The sequence below is a fragment of the Trichechus manatus genome, unplaced genomic scaffold, assembly GCF_000243295.1.
Source record: "Trichechus manatus latirostris isolate Lorelei unplaced genomic scaffold, TriManLat1.0 scaffold00002, whole genome shotgun sequence".
NCBI classification, from domain to species: Eukaryota; Metazoa; Chordata; class Mammalia; order Sirenia; family Trichechidae; genus Trichechus; species Trichechus manatus.
Window position 1 is genome coordinate 43,243,049 of NW_004443938.1, and position 19,320 is coordinate 43,262,368.

At 36.9% G+C, this 19,320-nt stretch overlaps 1 protein-coding gene across 1 annotated transcript in view; it reads left to right on the forward strand.

The window, feature by feature from the left end:
- Positions 1 to 19,320, forward strand: part of EPB41L2 (erythrocyte membrane protein band 4.1 like 2) — a 261,978-nt gene that overhangs the window by 142,317 nt on the left and 100,341 nt on the right. The gene's annotated exons all lie outside the window — the stretch shown is intronic.

Sequence of the window (19,320 nt, forward strand, 5' to 3'; positions counted from 1 at the left end):
TGTTACTGTGGGGAATGTAAGGCTTTGAGGAGTTAAATTACTTGTTCAAGGTTTCATAGCTAGTGAGTAGTTGAGCAGCCCCTACAGTTTGACTGTAAAGGTCATGAACCTGGTCACTGAGCTACATTGTTTTATCTGCTACACATGGGACCTAGCTTGCTCCTGTAACATATGGTCTCTAAATAATAGTCTTTTTTTTGGTCTTCTAATCTATTAAATATTAAAAACATCTTTTCCCTAATTCCTTGCATTTTTGCTTATTAAAAATAGAAGTTACACTTTAACAACAATGTAAGTATTCAGCTTGATAAAGGCATCTTATGTCTATCTAGTTGAACAGTGTTGTTGTTAGCTGTCATCAGGTCAGCCCCCAACTCATGGTAACCCCCTGCACAAGGCATTCGGACCCTTGTGATCTATAGGGTTTTCATTGGCTGGTTTTTGAGAAGCAGATTGCCAGGCCTTTCTTTCTAGTCTGTCTTAGTCTGGAAGCTACACTGAAACCTGTTCAGCATTATAGCAATACCCAAGGCTCCACTGACAGATGAGTGGTGGCTGTGCATAAGGTGCATTGGCTGAGAATCAAACTCGGTTCTCCCACATGGAAGACCAGAATTCTGCCACTGAACTACCATTGCCCCCAGTTGAACAATAGTTTATTATATATTTGAATGTGTATTATATTCAAGATGTTGAGGCACTAAGATGAAGAATTCATGGTCCTTGCTTTTATCTTTGTATTAGTAATCCAGCCCATTTGAGTTATAATTGTTCTGCTATTTCAATTGTTTACAGAAAAATAAAAGAAAGTAAAATCGTATTAAAATACCAAAGTATCCAAGTAATCTTTGCTTCAGTCACATAGCTTTTTCATCAAGGATGCTGTAGAATGTTCGAATCCCACAACGCTGTGGAAGTTAAAGTGTAGAGTTGGGAATTGTAACTTAGTAGAAAGAGCACTATCTTTAATATCACGTAGTGTCTGATTTAGATTGTGACAGTGCTGCTTTTTAGGTTTTAGCCTTGGGCAAGTCATTAAACTTCTCTATGCATCAATTTATTTATAAAAATAAGAGGGTAACCCTACTTAGCTGATTTGATAGAACGATTAGATAACCAGCACAGAGCCAAATTGTTCAATATTGATACCCAGGTAAGGCAGCAGGAAAAAGTGCTCAAAAATCACTGAAGATGTGGTGTGCCTTTTGGTGTGTGTATGTATGTGTGTGTAGAGCATGCTGCCTGCCCACTGTCCACATACGGGATACTCTGAGTTGTTGGGCTTCCTTCATTTCACTTCAGGTGCTAAGGCTAAATCTCACTGAGTGCTGCCAAGTGTGGGAAGCTATGTACTGAGAGGTAAAAGGGATTTATATTTTGTACAGTCTTTAAAAAGTATTATTTTAAATTTATGGGCCCTCTAAATTTGAGTGACCTGGGGGAAATCCCTAGTTACCCTGCCCTGGAACCTGGCATAGAGTAGGCAGCAGACTTTGGTTTCCTTCCCCTTACCTTCATATCTCTTTTCTTAGGGTTTTAAATAATTTTTGAATTTTTTGGGTCAGTTTCTATGTGTCTAAAGAATAATTTTCTAAAATACTTGAAAATGAGCTTTTGTATTTTTCTAATTGCGAGTAGGAGTGGCAAAAGAGGACTGAAGATCCTTAATTGTTTTTTTTTTTTCTTCTTCCCTTCTTTACACTCCCCTGCTGGAGAGAGAGTGAGACAGCAAGAGTGAAAAAGCAGGAGAGAGAGAAGAAAGAGGTGGGGAAGAAGAAGGGTGGGGAGAGAGACAAAGAAAACATGCGTGTGGGCATGTATGTGTGTTTGTGTGTACGTCTCGAGGGTAGGTGACAATAAGGAAAAGAATAGAATGATTCTCTGAACATCATTCAATATTGTTATGTTTGACCACACATCCGTTCTTCTTCCTACCTATCCTAGACGTTAGGGAGTCTAGATTTTGAGAACCAGCTTTGATGATAACTTGCTCTGTGACCTCAAGTCCTTTGCTTAGCGTCTGTAGGCTTCAGTTTCTTCATCTGTCAAATCATAGGATTGCTTAGATGATCTAGAAGACCTCTTTCATCTCTGACGTTCTTTAAATAACTAAACCCTGAGATTGACCAACGTACTTTATGGTTTAAATATTTTTGTTTTCTATCTTTCTCTTTAAATAAAATCATGAAACATATAAAAACTACAAAAATATAGAAACAATAGAAGAGACTGTTGTGTATCCCCCATAAAAAAAATAATATCATTTTGCCACGTGCTCCAGGTCTTTTTTTCCCTAAAGATATAAAACGTGAAAGACATTGCTAAAGTCTCATTCTCATGTCTTTCTCTTTGCTCTGCATGTTTCTTTTTACCACGTGCTTTTTATCCATCAGTATTGTGTTAAAGATTTATCCATCTAATACTTAATTCAGTTTAACTGCTGCGTAGTATTCTTTTGAATGATAAACTATGGCTTATCCATTACCTTACTGAGGCATAGTTTCTTTTTTTTTTAATTGTAAAAATATATGTAATAGCATTTGCCAATTTAACATTATTCACATGTACAATTGAGTGACATTAGTTAACATTAATCATGTTGTCTAAGGCACAGTTTTGTTTTGTTTTTTAATATACTATAACAAACAGTGCTTCAGTAAACATTATTGTACATGTTTCCTTGTTTACTTGTGTGAGAGTTTCTTCAGGATAGACACCTAAGAGTGGAATTGCTAGGTTGATGCGATGCAGCTTTACTTCTTCAGTTTTCCCAGTATTGCCAAAGTGATGTCCAAAGTGCCCAAGTAATCTTTGGGTACCAATTTACATTCCTGCCAGCAGCCACTGAGTTTAATTTTTCCACATTGTCATCACCACTTATTTTTATCAGACTTACTAATTTTGACCAATCATATGGGTGTGAAATAGCATCTCAGTATTTTAATTTGCATTTATTTGATCACTGTCAACTTTCACTGACTTATACTGCAGGAACAAACAACCCTCAGATGTCCTTGACTTGTAGTAACAATGGTTTGTTTCTTGCCCACGTTGTATGTCCTTTAGGCATTGGCTGTGGATCTGCTCCATATCTTCTTTATTTTTAGATGAAGGCTGAAGGGGTGGCCTCTATTTGCGACATGTTGGTTTCCTGATAGAGGGGAAAAGAAAGATGGCACAACTATACTATGACTCTTGAATCTTTTGCTTGGAAGTGGTATATAACATTTTCACTTTCATTTGATTGGCCAAGCAAGTCTCATGGTCAAGGCTGATGACAACTTATTACAAACATAGTAATAACAGCAAGTGGGCTGTTATTACTATATTTTTGCTTTGTTTGCTTAAATTGTCATTATTTGCTTTTCTCCCCTTTACTGTTATTTTTTTAGGAATTATCCTTAAGCGTTTTACCGATACACTTGGCTTAATAAAGTCTAATATTAATCTCTGTGCCTACACCCTTCTTTTCTCATCTTGTTAGCACACATTAGAGTCCGATCTCATTTAGAAATGTTACCAAATAAAGCAATTGCTTATCAGTGTAACTAATCACTCTTCTATATTCTACTCCTCATAGGGAACCAACTTAACTGCATTGTCTGAAGTTAGAAGTTGTAGCCTATTTCTTTAATTCACCAAGAATTAAATTGGCTGAGAAAGCATGTTGTTGTTGTTAGTTGCTATTGAGTCATTCTGGGAAAGCATATTTTTATGAACTCCTTTCAGTATATTAATTTATAACCAGATTGTCTTTTCAGTTAATAAATAATTATTTACTATAGCATTATAAGAATGAACTTTTGAGGACAGTAGATATGAAATCAGCTTGTTGAATAAACTCATTTTTCTCCTTCAAGTACAAAGCAAAAGGGAATTTAAGTAGACTTTAGTGACGTTACCCTATAGCAGATTTTATTTACCAGCAGTTCATTTGCATTCTAAGCAGTCACTTTATATCTGACCATTGGCCGTACTTCAGCAATATCATCATAGCTATTAAACAGTGTGGAAGTTATAAGTTGCATTCCCTATTAATTAATTTCCGTTTTATCCAAGTCTCCTTCCCATTCAGTTCTCTGGTTGCTTGCTTATTATTGTTAGTATGGGCCTGTTACTCATCAGACCTGCTGTTATTTCCTCTTTAGTAGTGGAGCCCAGAGGATAGCCGTCCTGTGGTGTGAGCACTCTCATGTTTCCTGATTCCAGTACTGATCTTAGACAGATTGGGTAATATGCTGATGCTGCTTATCTGTGATTCTCTAGCTCTATACAGGAAATCAATGTCTGAGGACTGTTTGGGGAAGTATGTTGTGTGAAACTGGCTGTTAAAGAACTTGCATGCGCTCAAGGAAGATAAATACAACACGGGAATTGTCTTAGTCATCTAGTACTGCTCTAACAGAAACTCCACAAGTGGATGGTTTTAACAAAGAGAAATTTATTCTCTCACAGTCCAGTAGGCTACAAATCCAAATTCAGGGCATCAGCTCCAGAAGGCTTTCTCTCTCTGTCGGCGCTGGGGGAAGGTCCTTGTGATGCATCAGTCTTCCTTTGGTCTGGGAGCATCTCAGCACAGGAACCTCAGGTCCAACGGATGCACTCTGCTGTGGGCACTGCTTTCTTGGTGGCGTGAGGTTCCCATGTGTCTCTGCTCACTTCTCTCTTTTATATCTCAAAAGAGATTGGATTAAGATACTATCTAATCTTGTAAACCTCATCAGTACAGCCTCATCATAGTGATAGAGTTTACAACACATAGGGGAATCACATCAGATTTACAAAATGGTACATAATCATGCAATACTGGGAATCATGACCCAGCCAAGGTGACAGATATTTTTGGGGGACACAATTCAGTCCATGACAGGAATTAAAAACATTTTTGGGTTGGGAAATTAGCTTTATTTCTGTTTACTGTCATTAAAGATTGTATTATTTCTATGAGACTTTTCCGACGAGTATAGTTTTCATTTCTTTTCTTCCTGTATGTGTACATGTCTAATTGTCAATGAGACCTTTAGATTATAGCATGCCCACTGAAGAGGGCATAATTGTCTTCATTTAGGTCACCTAAAACAGTAGAGGGGAGCCACTGAAGCATGGCCTTTATAGGAAGTCATGAAGAGGTGCATGGCTTATTGGGGCCTTATAGGGTAGGATGAGGTTCTGGAAGTCTTCAAATGTCAGGATGAGAAAATTAGAACTGATCCATAGAGCAAAAAGGAGCTGGGGAGTAGTGGACCAGAGATTATAAAGTCATTGGTATACGAGACCTAGCGAAGTTGAGAATACTACTTAAATTTTGGAATATGATAGATAGCTGACTGCAATAATTTAAGGGGGACTTTTTTATTCACGCATTGGTTAAGTTACACATCAGTGGTCTTTATAGATACAATTTTATATGATGTGATTAGAGCATTGGAAAGTTAGGCAGTTACCTGTTTTGTGTACCTATCAGTACCTTTGGTCAACAGGAGCATGCTTTTTAAACTGTGTAATGTACATGCTGTGATATTAATGGAGTAATTTTTTTAAATTAAGAAACATAATTCTGGGGGATATTTTTTGTTTGTTTGGTGTCCTAACATCATCCCTGCTTCCCAGATTACCCCCTAAATAAATAAATATATACATACTTACATCCATCCATCCATTCATCCGTATCCCTTCCTCTCTACCACTCCACTTTTCATGGCCCCTAGACTCCCCATTCTTCCTCTTGTGGGCCATCTGAGCCTATTCTTTCTGCTCCTGAAGCTTAGGAATTAGACTTAGATGAAGAAGACTGCCCAGGGAACCAAGCCGGCCTTGTTTTCAAAAACTAATTGTCATCCTTAAAGTCTTTGTTTTTTTGAGGAATGAGTATATGTTAATATTAAGTGAATAAAAAAATGCCTCACATACAAAATCTGCTGTGATTCCCAGAAGTTGGAAACAATTAATGAGCATAGCTGTTATATAACAGGACATTTTAAAAGAACGATTAGATTGTAGGTAAGTTTAAAAAACCACATGGAAATAGCTTGACTTTAATTAATGTTATTTTTTTGGCTTATGTAACAATAGGTTTACTGCCAAGCCATGCATTAATTTTGATCCAAGGCCTAGTCTGTCTTTGTGCATTTGTTTAAATTTTTATGTTGAGGTAAGTACTTTAGTGACCCTATAGGACAGAGTAGAACTGCCCCATAGGGTTTCCAAGGAGCAGCTGGTGGACTGGAACTGCTGACCTTTTGGTTAGCAGCCGAGCTCTTAACCATTGTGCTGTCAGGGCTCCTTTTCATTGTAGTGAGTGAAAATTACAATTTACATTTTATACTAATTATCTTTTGATAATGAAATATCAACCATATTTTGAAAAAACCCTTTACTTTGAGGATTATTGTGTATTTTTAATGAAGAAACTTTATACTTCTACTCTCTGATATGCTAATTTATATTTCATTAAGATATTTGAATGATATGTGACAAGCTCCTTTGGTATGAGTTTGTGAATGATTTTAAGGAGTCTCTGGGATTCTGGATGCCTGCACTAGGGATTTAGCCACAGGATTCCTGAGATGTCGCTGTAGTATCTCTGCAAAGGTCATTTACAACTCAATGTGCTGAAACAGCACGGCTCTTTCCTGTAAGGAAAAATACAGTAAGGTTTAGTTGAAGCCATGGATATAAAGTCAGGAGATCTATGTTTACCTTTCTTTTGACTCTTTGAGTGTCTTGGAGAAGTCACTTCCTCCCTTTTCTTCTATTCTCAGATTGCAAAGTGAGAATGAAAATATTTGCTTCCTCTATTTCTCGGATTGAGCTGGTATTACTACAGCTGTTAAGTCTGTATATATTTTTTTAAAGTCTGAAAGTAAATGTGAAAGTTCCTGCGAGACCTTGGAAGCATGAGTCAATGTGCATTCTGAATTAGAGTTGCTCACATTTTCCTCTGGCATCTCAAAGCTGTTCCCACATGTTGATTTTGTCTGAGAATTGAGGGCATTGTTTCTGCCCACAAAGGAATGTCAGTATCATTTTTTGTTAGTGCTATGAATAAGGCTATCAGAATGTAGGCTCTCTTCGTCAGTGTTCTGATGATAAAAAGTATTAATCGGAAAGTAGAAATGTGTCAAGGTCTTCTTGCATTTCTTGTGTAGAGTACTGGTCTCAGAAATCCAGTTTGATATTATTTCTTTCAAGTGTGTTTTATTTTACTTGTTGTGTTAATATCTACTTTCACATTTCAGGGCTGGTCTTTGAGATGTCTAGTACTGACACTTATAAGATTTACTAGTTAAATAGCTTCAGCTATCTACATACTTGTAGAGGAGTTGGAAGTGTGGCATGGTATAAAATCCCATAAAGTAGTGATAGATTTGAATATAGTTTAGGAACTGGGTACAGTTTAACTGGTAGAAGTATATTGTGTGCAATTAAATATCCTATTGGCATAGATGCAGGTGGAATATCTCTGTGCAGCTGTGTGTCTGTCCATCTATCCCTCCTGCTTAAACGATTTTAGGTGGCAATTCTATCAAATAACTTAATTTTTACTAAGTGGGAAAAGGTACTATGCCACTTCATTGGTAGAATACATTGGTCCAGCTTGAAGAACACAAGGAGTTCACAGGAGTAGAGTGTGGCCTCTTGCTCAAGTCATTCCTTAGCTGAACATTCGAGACTATCTTTTGATCTCTGTCACCACTGGATTTTCTGAGCATTCCTCCCCACCACCCAAATTGGTCTTCCACTCAAGCATGCCCCGAGTTGTTTGTCCTTCCTTCAAGTTTCTGACCATAGCATCTCTGCATTTTGCGTTCCTCTTCCACGATTCCTTCTTATCTTTTAGTGTCCAACTCATATCTAGCTCTCAGAATTTTTTTTTCTTATGGATTTGTTTGCAGCATTAATTTGACAATTAATCCTGCAATGTTTTGTGAAAGAATCTCTTGTATTATTGTGTTGAGCAACTGCTTAACTCTTGCATTGTTGTTTGATTTTTCTCATGCTTGTATTGTTTTATCACCTGGATTTTTACTTGAGAAAAGGAATTCTGTCTCTCCATAGGGCATTAATGTAGGACTTTGCCTGTAGTAGTACTACACAGTTCTACTCTGACACACGTGGGGTCGCCATGAGTTAGAATCAACATGATGGCAACTGGTTCTGGCTTACTACTCTTAGAAAGTAATTGTTAATTTATTTCTCTCTACCTTCTTGTACATTTGTAACATTTTCATCCACATTATCTAAATTAAATGATGGCATTCATTTATTTACGCTCCTAATTCTTCTTCTCTGTCCCCTCCAATTTGAAAAGAAAAATTTATGTTTGTGTTTGTGTATATATAAAAAATCCCCTCCTTAGATGATTTCTATTTCTGTCTACTCCTGTCCTACTTTTTAAATGCTTAGAGCAGGCTAACTTCTTATAGATATATTTCAAGGCCTTAAATAAATGAAAATACTTTAAATATCTGCAAGGGCTGTGAAGCTGTGCTAGACATGAGAATGACACTAAAGTGAATAAGATGTGGTCTTCGCCCTTCAGAAGTTCACAGCCAAGAGAGGGATGCAGACTCCCAGAAGCATGAGAGTTCTCACTTACACTGCAGCCGCTGTAGGCATCGTCAGATCAGATTGCTTGCTGGCTAGGAGTAGGCTGAAATTGGGAAGCAGATTATGATTAGTACCTGATTCCCTGCTTCTTTCCGTTAATAATGTCTCCTTTTCTGTTGAGCAAACTAAAGTATGATAGTTTTTGTTTCTCGCACTCAAGAAATTCTAACACATGCTTTCTCCTCTCTGTCCTTCCCACTTTGGGTTTCAAAATCTGGGTATTGTCTTTTTTTGCCCTTGTATCAGTGATACTTTAAAAGCGTTGAAAGAAACTTCTAAATATGAGCAACCATCCTGACATCATTTTGAAGGCATCACCCATCTCTTATTGACCCTTTCTCAAGTGTGCTCCCATGTAAGCTAATGGCGTGGTAATTTACTGCTTAGTAAGTTTTTCCTCTAACCAGAGGGTGGTGGTAGAATAGGAACCAGCTCCTTGAATTCATTTTCTGTTTTGGAATGAAAGTTATTTGAGGATTGAGTAGGGTTAGGAATGATGGGAAAGGCCACTTTCAGAATAAAATGTGTACTTTTAAAATCTGTGTAGACACATTTTTCTCACTTTGAAGTATGTAGGCATTAAAATTTTTTAATTCCTTATCAGGGCTCACCAAATGATGAAATGGAATCTAGTTTCTTTCTCATCCAACAAAAAACATAAAATATCTTTTGCTGAATGATATTCAGATTGTTGAATTGAATCCCTCAGTACTCATTACTCTCTTTTTCTCCTTACTGTCCATGTTTCTCTTGACCAAATTAAAGAAGATAGTAATGGCATAGTTATTATTTCTCAACCATCAGGATATTCTGCCATAAATATTCTTCTCCCCACCCCCTGCCCCAGCTTCCTACAGAAATACGTGTAGGGGCATTATGAGGGACAGGAATTTGGGAATCCTGCCTTTCTACTTGTGAGTGTTGTTTAATTTATTTCACCAGAGCTGGACCTGGGGCCATATCTTTTATCCATCCCTTCCTCAGCAGAATGCATACATACTCTGTGGCCCAGATAAACATTGACAGAATTTATCATTCATGTTTACAGCACTGTAATATGATATGCTAACATTTGGAGCTCATATAGATTGAATCCAGTATAACGTTATTATAGTAAAATATAGTCTAAAAATCGCACACTCAAAAGAATTTCTTCATGCAAGGTAACTAAATGATTAAAGCACTGATAACTTACCTGTCAGGTTGGTATTTTAATATTTACTTATTTTTGCTCTGCAGTAGTTACACATCAACTCTTAATTGTTAAAGGAATTATGAATCAGAGTGCTCCATTTAAGTTGTTTTTTTAACTTCCATATTCCAGAGAGACACTGTCTAAGTTTGCTAGAGTTCCCGTAACCAAATACCACAAAGTGGGTGGCTTTAAAGTTCCTGGAGATTAGAAGTCAAAATCAGGGCATTGGCCTTGCCAATTTCTGCTGAGGGCTTTGAGACAGGAACTGGTCCATGTCTCTCACCTATGTTCTGGTGGCTACTGGCAATCCTTGGTGTTCCTTTACTGCTTATAGATGTATGTACTTTTGTCATCACATGTTGTCTGTCTTCCCCCTGTGTGTGACACTGTTTCTGTGTCTCTTCTCCCCTTTTGTAAAACACCAGTCATACAAGATTAGGACTAGGATCCACCCTGTTCCTGTATGACTTAGCTGATAATATTTTCAAAGAAAGACCCCATCTCCCCCCAAGAGGTCCCATTCATAGGTACAGAAGTTAGGACTTCAGCTTATCTTTTTAGGGGACACAGTTCAATCCATAACAGGCATCTCAAGTCAAAAGCTTCATTTTACTTCTTAACTGAACTGCATCTTGTAATTTTTGCTTCATTTGCTGAATACATCATTTTAAACTATTTTGAAGTTGAGCCTGGTTTTGTGCATCAGTCTAGTCATTCAGAGTGGAAAAAAATCTGAGTCTTATCATGATTTACTTGTGATGTTCATTGATATCTCCTTTCATATTTCTGCCAGCAGTTTAAAGTGAATTGAATAGGAAGGTTCTAATAAGCTATTCTTCTGTAGCACAGAAACACTGTATGAATCAAATGTCAAAATTCATTCTAGGCAAATAGCTTACAGAGAATGTGCTAGCCTACAGAAGTTTGTTGTTTATAGTTTTTGGGAAATAAGTTTTAATGGGAATGGCGCTCAGTAACTTAAAAGTAATTTAAAAAAAAATTGATGTACATGTCCACTTAAAAGTTTGATACCAGCCTCTTATTTATCTCAAGATTTTTGTCACTTCTTCATCTCTTTAAAGAGGTTATAATGTTTCAAAGACTTATGCCAAATCTTGTTGTTCAAGATGAATAATAGAAAAAGCTGAACAAAAAGAACTTGGATTTCATTTCTTAAAAATTAAGACTGGGTTGCTAATCTCCCTTAGTGATGGTATTTAATTTTTAGCAAAAACGGAAAGGTAAGGAAACCAGATTTCCACAGAATTAAAAAAAATTGATCTAAAAGTAGTATATATTTAAATATATTTTGTGTTCAGAAATAATTTTTATTCTAATAATTAAGATATATGCTGTATGTTGAACCATAAAAAAATTCTCAATAAATGTAAAAGGATTAAAACCATATAGAACTTATTTGGTGTTCTTTATTTGTGCTAAGAAGATTTATTTTTATTCATAAGTTGCTTGTGATATTTACTTTCAGAGATAAATTTTACATATGAAACAGCAATATGTATGTGTATGTATCTGTGTGTGAATATAATGGATAAAGTACTGTATGTGGTTTAGATGAATATGAAAGTACCGAAGTGGCAAGTCATTATGGATGAGAGTCAGTAAACAAGTCTTCATTAAGGAGAAGGAAATCTTGGACTTTGAAGAATGATGTTTTTAGGAAAACCCAGCAACACTCAGCCCGTTACATTTTTCATTTAAAAATGATTAAACAGTTAAGTCCAGCATCAGAAATTTGGGGTTACAAGAAAAGGCTTTAATGCTTACCTCCTTATATGTCAAAGATACTATAATAAAAAAAACAAAAATCCTCACAACTGGACCAATAAGCAACATCATGATAAACAGAGAAAATATTGGCATTGTCAAGAATTCCGTTTTGCTTGGATGCACAATCCACACCCATGGATGTAGCAGTCAAGAAATCAAACGACGTATTCCATTGGGTAGATCTGCTGCAAAAGACCTCTTTAAAGTGTTAAAAAGCAAAGATGTCACCTTGAGGACTAAGGTGAGCCTGGCCCAGGCTTTCACTGACTAGGCTTTAGGTATGAATTATCTCATCCTGCAAAGTCAGTGTATTGTTGAGGTTCAAAGCAATTAATCTCTTCATTTCTGCTAAACCTTAAGGAGAGGTAGGTCTCTTAGGTAGGTCTCTATTCTTGGGAGAAGTGGAGAGGTTGCAGAGAAAACATAAAATATAAATGCATGGACTGTGCTTCCTTTCTTATTCTGTCTGCTTTCAAATTTCCAAATTTTGTTAGTGCCTGTTCCATACCCTTTCTCCTTTAAAAACAAAAAACATATGTTTCCTCTGTGTGTGTGTGTGTGTGTGTACGTGCGTGTGCGCACACATTCTTTATATCATTTTACAATGGCTTCTGTAGACAGCACAGTTAAATGTGTTTTTGATCTACCACCTTTAATTCGAAGTCTGCTTTGTAGTTTTCTTTCCCTGGCAATTTTTCAAAAATGATCATGTAGCATTAGATTAAAATAAAGTGGACCCTCCTGCTGACTGTTGTTGTGTGCTGTCGAGTTGATTCCGACTCATAGCAACCCTATAGGATAGAGTAGAACTGTCCCATAGGGTTTTCTTGGCTGTAATCTTAATGGGATCAGACTGCTACATCTTTTTCCTACAGAGCGACTGGTGGGTTTGAATCTCTGACCTTTTGGTTAGCAGCCGAGCACTTAACCATTGTGCCACCAGGGCTCCTTTTTCCTGAATATCAAAGTTGCAGTGAGGCTTTCTGAATATATCTTGTTGTAAAAGATTTTTAATTGGTTGTGATAGCTTTAGCAGCAGCAATTTTCACACATTTCATTTTTTTCTTGCAGACGCTTTTCATTTTCTTACCTTATTATTTCCTGCAGGTGTCTAGAGAATCCATTTTATTTTACATATGTGTTTGATTGAATAGAGTGGAAGTGGGTTGTAGGAGATTGCTGGATGGAAGTGTTGCATGCTACTCCAACAATAGTTATAATTCATCTGTTACCTACCTGATGTGAGTCATTATCTGTTACATAGAGTTCCATATATGAATGCTACAAAAATTTCTGTACTAAGCATTGGTGATACTGTTGAGGAATAATTAGTCTTCACTACCCCTGGTTAGAGCCCATGCTGAAAATGGGAAGGGATGCATTCCCATGTTCGTGGTTGGATTTGAGAACTCATTTTCCAACAGTAAGAATCTGTATAGTACGTGGTAATTAGGGGAGCTATCAAAGGTTCACATTTCTGTAAAGCTTTTTAATTTGCAGAATGTTTCTTACATATATTATCTCATTTCATCCTCACAATAACTGATGGAGGGAGGCTGGGCTGAAGCACTACATTGGTATGGTAGTTCTAAAATTTAAACTGTACCTTATTTCAGTTTTTAATATTTCGAAAGTGGATACATCTTACATGTCAAAAGAAACAATTATTATTTTTGCCCATTCTCTTTCCAAAGCCTTTCATTAATTTCAGGAGATATTTATAGAGTATTTGAAGTTTGCAGAGTAAGCTCATAGTGCTGTTGTAGACCAGTAGAATGCTCAGGGCAGGGCTTCAACAAGATAGGACATAGTGGAGTTTCCACTATGTAGGGTCGAGTCCTCAGCTTTGAGTATCCAGTAACTCTTTATTTATTGTGCCCACATCAGTGAGGCTGAGGAAAACTGGCCCTTGCTGACCAGTCCTATAAATGTAGACATTAGAATGTCAAATAATGAATTTGCAGTAAGAGACAGAGAGATCTGTGAGGAAGAATGAAGCATTTACATTGATTGGTCAGCTAATTCTTTCCTTCATAATAAGAAGATCATCAAATGATGGCAGGTAATAATTCTAAGGTATCTTTGTGATCATGAAATTTAGAACAAGGGGTACTATCTTAGTAATTGGTGTCTGCAACCTATGGTGTAGCTTGATTCAAAGCCCTTGTGGCGAGTAAATAAATACATTTACCAAGAGGTCAAGAATAGTTGTGGTTTCAGGTGAAGTACCCTTCTTCCAAGTGATACTGAGGACATAGTGACATTTTCTTTCACCCATAAGAAGCCTAGTTGGGTATGTAGGTTTGGATTCATGTACACCCCCACCTTTTTCTCCCAAAATTTTAGACATTCATTCCTGGATCCCCGGCAAACAGATCATTTCATCCATCATGTTTGTTGATTTTTATTTAGGTTACCTAGTAAAGGTTAAACTATCCCCAAGTTCTGTGAGAAACTGTATTCTGAAATTTAGTATTTATATTTGGGTCTGTTGATGATCTAATAGGCTTTGGGATGGAGGTTGAAGTTGGGGAGGGGAATGATTGACCTGAGAACCCATTTACCATGTAAAAAATATAATTTCTGTCAGAAAATGATCCAAATTTCAAATAGATATCACTTTAACAAAAAAAAAATTTTTAGGAGCCCTGGTGGCATAATGGTTAAGAGCTTGGCTGCTAAGCAAAAGGTCAGCAGTTTGAATCTACCAGATACTTCTTTGGAAACCCTGTGGGGCAGTTCTGCTCTGTCTTATAGGTCGCTATAGGGTTTCTTTAAGTCAGAATTGACTCGATGGCAACGGGTTTCGTTTGGCAGTGGGTTTGTCATGTGTTTGACAGAAGCTTTGCATTTTAGGGCAGAAATAATACAGGAGGGCTTTGAGTTGACCATCTAGATATGTGAATCCATATTACAGAGAGGCACTGTAAAGGGAGTTCCCAGCTTATGAACAGATCTCCATGTTATAAGCGAGCAAATGATTTATTTGGAAAGTGTGTTTTCCCACAGAAACAATGCATAAATGATTAAATTTCCAATGCTTTTGAACTGAGTTCTGAGTCCTAAATCTTTGGGCAGATTAATGAATGTAGAATTTCTGTCCCATTTTCCTAACTCAGGCCCAAATTTTAAATCCCCTTTTAAATATTATTTTCGTATTTTTTTGGAGCCTTTTCTCCTTAGACTTTTTATTCCTAGTACCCTACTACTCCTCTGTAGTATTGTTATACAAAAAATGTTTTGTGCTTATTTTTTTCCCCCTTTAGTTCTAAAATTCGTAGTTCCTCAAATGCCACAGATCTTTCATCTAAGAAGAGCGGCAGTCTGAGTGAATGACTTTAATGTGTGAATGTACTTGCATTATAAAAGAAAATGCCTGTTCATTCTCAAGAATCATAAATGGTAGAATTTCACTAGTGAAGCCAAGGAAAGTTAAAAAAATGAAGGCGGTTTGTGAAGAAGGTAGAGAGCTAGCTTTTTGACATCTTTGGGTCAGGTGGACACACGGAAGGCAGTGTAGCCTTTTTGGGAGACGTGCCTCAGGGCCATGCTCACCAAACGGCTTCCTAACTTTTGCCTTTTCCTGCTTCTGAATCCTGATGTTTCTCTCCGCTGCATCACATTTCCCCCCTTTATATCGCTGTATTAGTTTTTGTGTATGTGTGTTTTAAGTCATGCAAGGCCTTAAAGATATACCCAGTCACTACCCCCATGGTGTGAACAAAGACCTTGTTGTCATTTTCTCTTTTGTTTTAATGTAGTTGGTTAGTCATCCACCAGGAATGGAAAAATTTTATTTGGAGAAAAAAATGTCAAGCTGAATGGAAACACTGCTGCCTCAGATAGATCAATGTTTAACAACTGAGATACCTCAAAATGTATTTCCTTCAGATTGCTCAGAAGTTGCTTGTCACAGAATTTAAGAAACAGAAATTTAGATGGTGAGGGATAAGGAAACTGTTGTTGCTAAGAAACTCATCAAGACCCCTTCCTTTGTATCAGATCCTGTTTCTAACCATAGGAAAGTAAATGCTTAAGTGATGAAGATTATTCTGCATTACGACTTCACTTCTACTTTGGTCAGTTGTTAAAAAGTACTTTAAAAACTCCAGACCAGGAGAGGTAAGAATAGTTTCATTGGGCCTGGTTTGTGATATGGTAAGAGCTACAGTCAAACAGATGTCTCGGTATTTTCTTTTTTTCTGACCTGGTCATTTCTTTCTCAAAGTTAGTCTCAAATATAGTTGTCATTAAAGATTGTCAGCTAAATTTTATTTTACTGGGATTTGTGCATCAGTCAATTTTAAAGGATTTTAAGTGAAAAGTTGAGTAATTGATGTATTATCCCATGGTCCTGGTGATGAGGGAAAGGTGAGTGCACTCCATTGGATGTGGCCTAGGGAGATTGAAAACCAAAAGCTGATGAACTTGGAATGTGAAGATAGATAGTCTCTACCCTGGGAGAGAGGAACCCTGGTGGTGCAGTGGTTAAGGACTAGGCTGCTAACCAAAAGGCTGGGTGTTCAAACTCACAAGCTGCTATGTGGGAGAACGGTGTGGCAGTCTCCTTCCGTAAAGATTTACAGCCTTGGAAACACTATGGGACAGTTCTACTCTGTCCTACAGGGTCGCTATAACTCAGAATCGACTCAGTGGCAGTGGGTATTCTGGGAGAGGGGATCTGTTTGCTGATCTTGGTGTCAGCCTTGCTCTATCATCAGAATCCTTGGTTAAGCTTCTTAGAAACACAGATTCCCCAGTGCCACCTTTGAAGATTCAGTGGATCTTATGTGGGGCCTGAGCGTCTGTGCAACCATTGTTAAAAACTGCTTTGAGAAGCAGGAATATAATTTCTGCCAAGAGGCTGTCTGGCTAAGCATCTGCTCCCCAAGTATAGAGTCAATACATTTGCTGGCTTCTGGCTGAAATATTAATATTACTGGTGGGGGATTTTTCCCTAGTTATATGAAGGTGAGTGAAACAAAGACCCTGCATTAAGACTATAGGAGGTCTTATTCGTTATCTTTTTGGGTTGACTCATGTGACAGCTGTTCCCTAACTCCCAAATTAGTGGCTGAATTTGATTATGATTTGCGTTGAGCAATACCCGGCATCTAGTGAGACTTGGTAAGCGTTAGCTGCAGTAATTATTATCATTGTATTTTAAAACTCTGACCATATTTTTTTCAGGATCTTAACAGTTTTTCTTGAATTTTTGATGAAAGCACTTACTTAAGTCCCATGCCTTAGATAAATTCCCAATATTGTTCCTATATTTTATCAATAACTCAGTAGCTTAGAAGGTCCATAATGTAAACATATACCACTCACATATTCCATATATACCACTTACATAACTTGGTAATTTAAACAACCTGCTTAGACACAAAAATAAAACATTTAGTACTTTTACAAGCGAGGAAAAAAACACAAGATTTAAAAATAATGTGTGCTTTATCTTGAAATCTTGAATAAACCAACCCCTAGTGTCCAAGGACTTATGCCCTTGTTGGAGAGTCACAACAGACACATTGGCCATAACCAGTTGGGTTTCAGAAAGGAGAATGTCAAAGATGAATTTACTTAGTTTATTTTACTGCTAAAATTAACTCTAGAAGTAGAAATGTAGTTGTTTTTGCAAGATATTTAGCAGCTAGTCACTTGAAGCAAATGAGGCTATTCTCCTCCTCCACTATAATACCGTTCCCTTACACTTTTAAGGAGCACATTACGGGATGCCTGCAGGACCAGACTTTATGCACATCTGAGCAACTGATGTGTGATAGAACTGACAGGGAGTGTTTATTATACCTTATCATTCTGTAAAGCTGAAAAAAAAAATATTATTCCCTGTACTAAAGTTTGTGTGTGAGTATGCACATTTTATCTATAAATATGGTTTGGTTAACAAACTTTAAGATGTATCGCTCTGGGACTTTTCTGAGGTCTTCTGCAACTCCATTCCAGAGCTTGGCTTAAGTTTACCCTGGAGCCAGTGTATAGGTAAGAGGAATGGGAACTGGTTCTTGGAATAGTCTCCTGTAGGCCTGTTCCGCAGAGTGGAGATAGATGTCTTCCACGAGAAATCTACTGGCTGACTCTTGTGTCCTGAAAACCTCTGGGTTGCAGGAAATTAAAAACTATAACCACCTTAAAAATATAGGGTGTGGTTATGGATGAATGATTAAAAGGTTAATATTTTGTCTTTTAAAACTAAAAATTAGTCTTTGCTCTGTTAAAAAAAAGCCCATGTATCATAGACTTAAATTTGTGGTTTGCAGTGTTTTTTGTTAATAATGTTGATAGCAGAATTTTAGTTGTTTTTGCCATTTTCCCCATAGCATAAAGATGAAGCACATTTTCTATCTTATTTGCAATCTAAACATACCTGGTTGCTTATGAGATGAATTGTGTGCTTAGTTAAGAATTTTGAAATATCTTAAAACCCAGCAGACTGAGGTAGAAAAATGTCCCATCTGAATGCTGCATTTAGACTTGGACGCATTTGGAAACATTATGCTTATGACATAGGGTCTTATTTATAACGTATAAGAAAGGCAAGCACTTCTCTCCCTGAGGAGTTAATTATGTATGTGATTTTATTTAAGGGTGAGCCTATATTCTTCTAGCTACATGAGGATTTCATTTAAAATTCTTGCAGGATACAGGCAAGGGAGGGTATCCGTGGCAGTCTGTTCTGGTCTAGTGTTGTTATGAAATTTTTTTTTTTTTGGTAGCCATTTAAAATTTTTATTTCTATCACCTGAGACCAGATTGCAGAGTATTTTATGTCATTCTTGTCAACAACACTGTAATGTTCCCCAGTGTTCTATCATAATCCCCTGAATCCTGTGGAAAGAAAAAAGAAATAGAAATACTTTAATGAACTATGAGATGTTTTTTCCTTCTCCCTCCCTTCCCTTTTGTGACCTACTTTCTAAGTAAAATTTAGAAAAAAAGTAAAATTTCTTATCATTCTTTATAGTGATTTATAAGAAACTTAACATGTTTCCATAAATGTGATAATGTATGTCTCTCTCTACACGTACCCACGTTTGTATACATGTATGTGTGTATGCACACGTATACACACATATTTATCTTTTTTTCAGTAGTTGGAATTTTTTTTTTTGAAACTTAATTCTCATTAGCAATCTGGGAAACTTTACTTAAAAGTACTCATTTATTAGAAATGACTTATTTGATTCTGGAAGTATATTTTTAACAGGAAAAAAAATCATTAGATTGTTTCTTGCATTTTACTGAGCTTAGAATGAACTTTTGGACAGAGGTGTGTTGACAGCTCACTCAAATAGGTAGGAAAAAATAAACCATGGCCTTAGAATATTTCAAACACTCTTTCTTCTTCTGTATGGGTGATAATTGATCCCTCCTTACTCCCATAACAATGTATCAGTTGTTGTGTTTGCTTTGTGCATACCTTTCTTTCATATTTGTATAGTGTAGTTTACAGCTAGTGCAAAATACATAGCTCAAAGGCTGTAGTATATGGATTGCATTGTGCACTTCCCATCACTGTCTCCTCGGCACACAATAACGGTAGTGTGGCGAGGCCTACACAGAGGCAGTGATGGTGTTTCATAAAACGGTAGTGGTGTGTGGTGTCGACTGCAATCTGCCGGGTAAGCAGTTGCACAAATTCTTCTAAGTTGAGAGGCCTCCAGAAATGTCATGTTCTGGCCTCAATAATGAATGCCACAAATAAT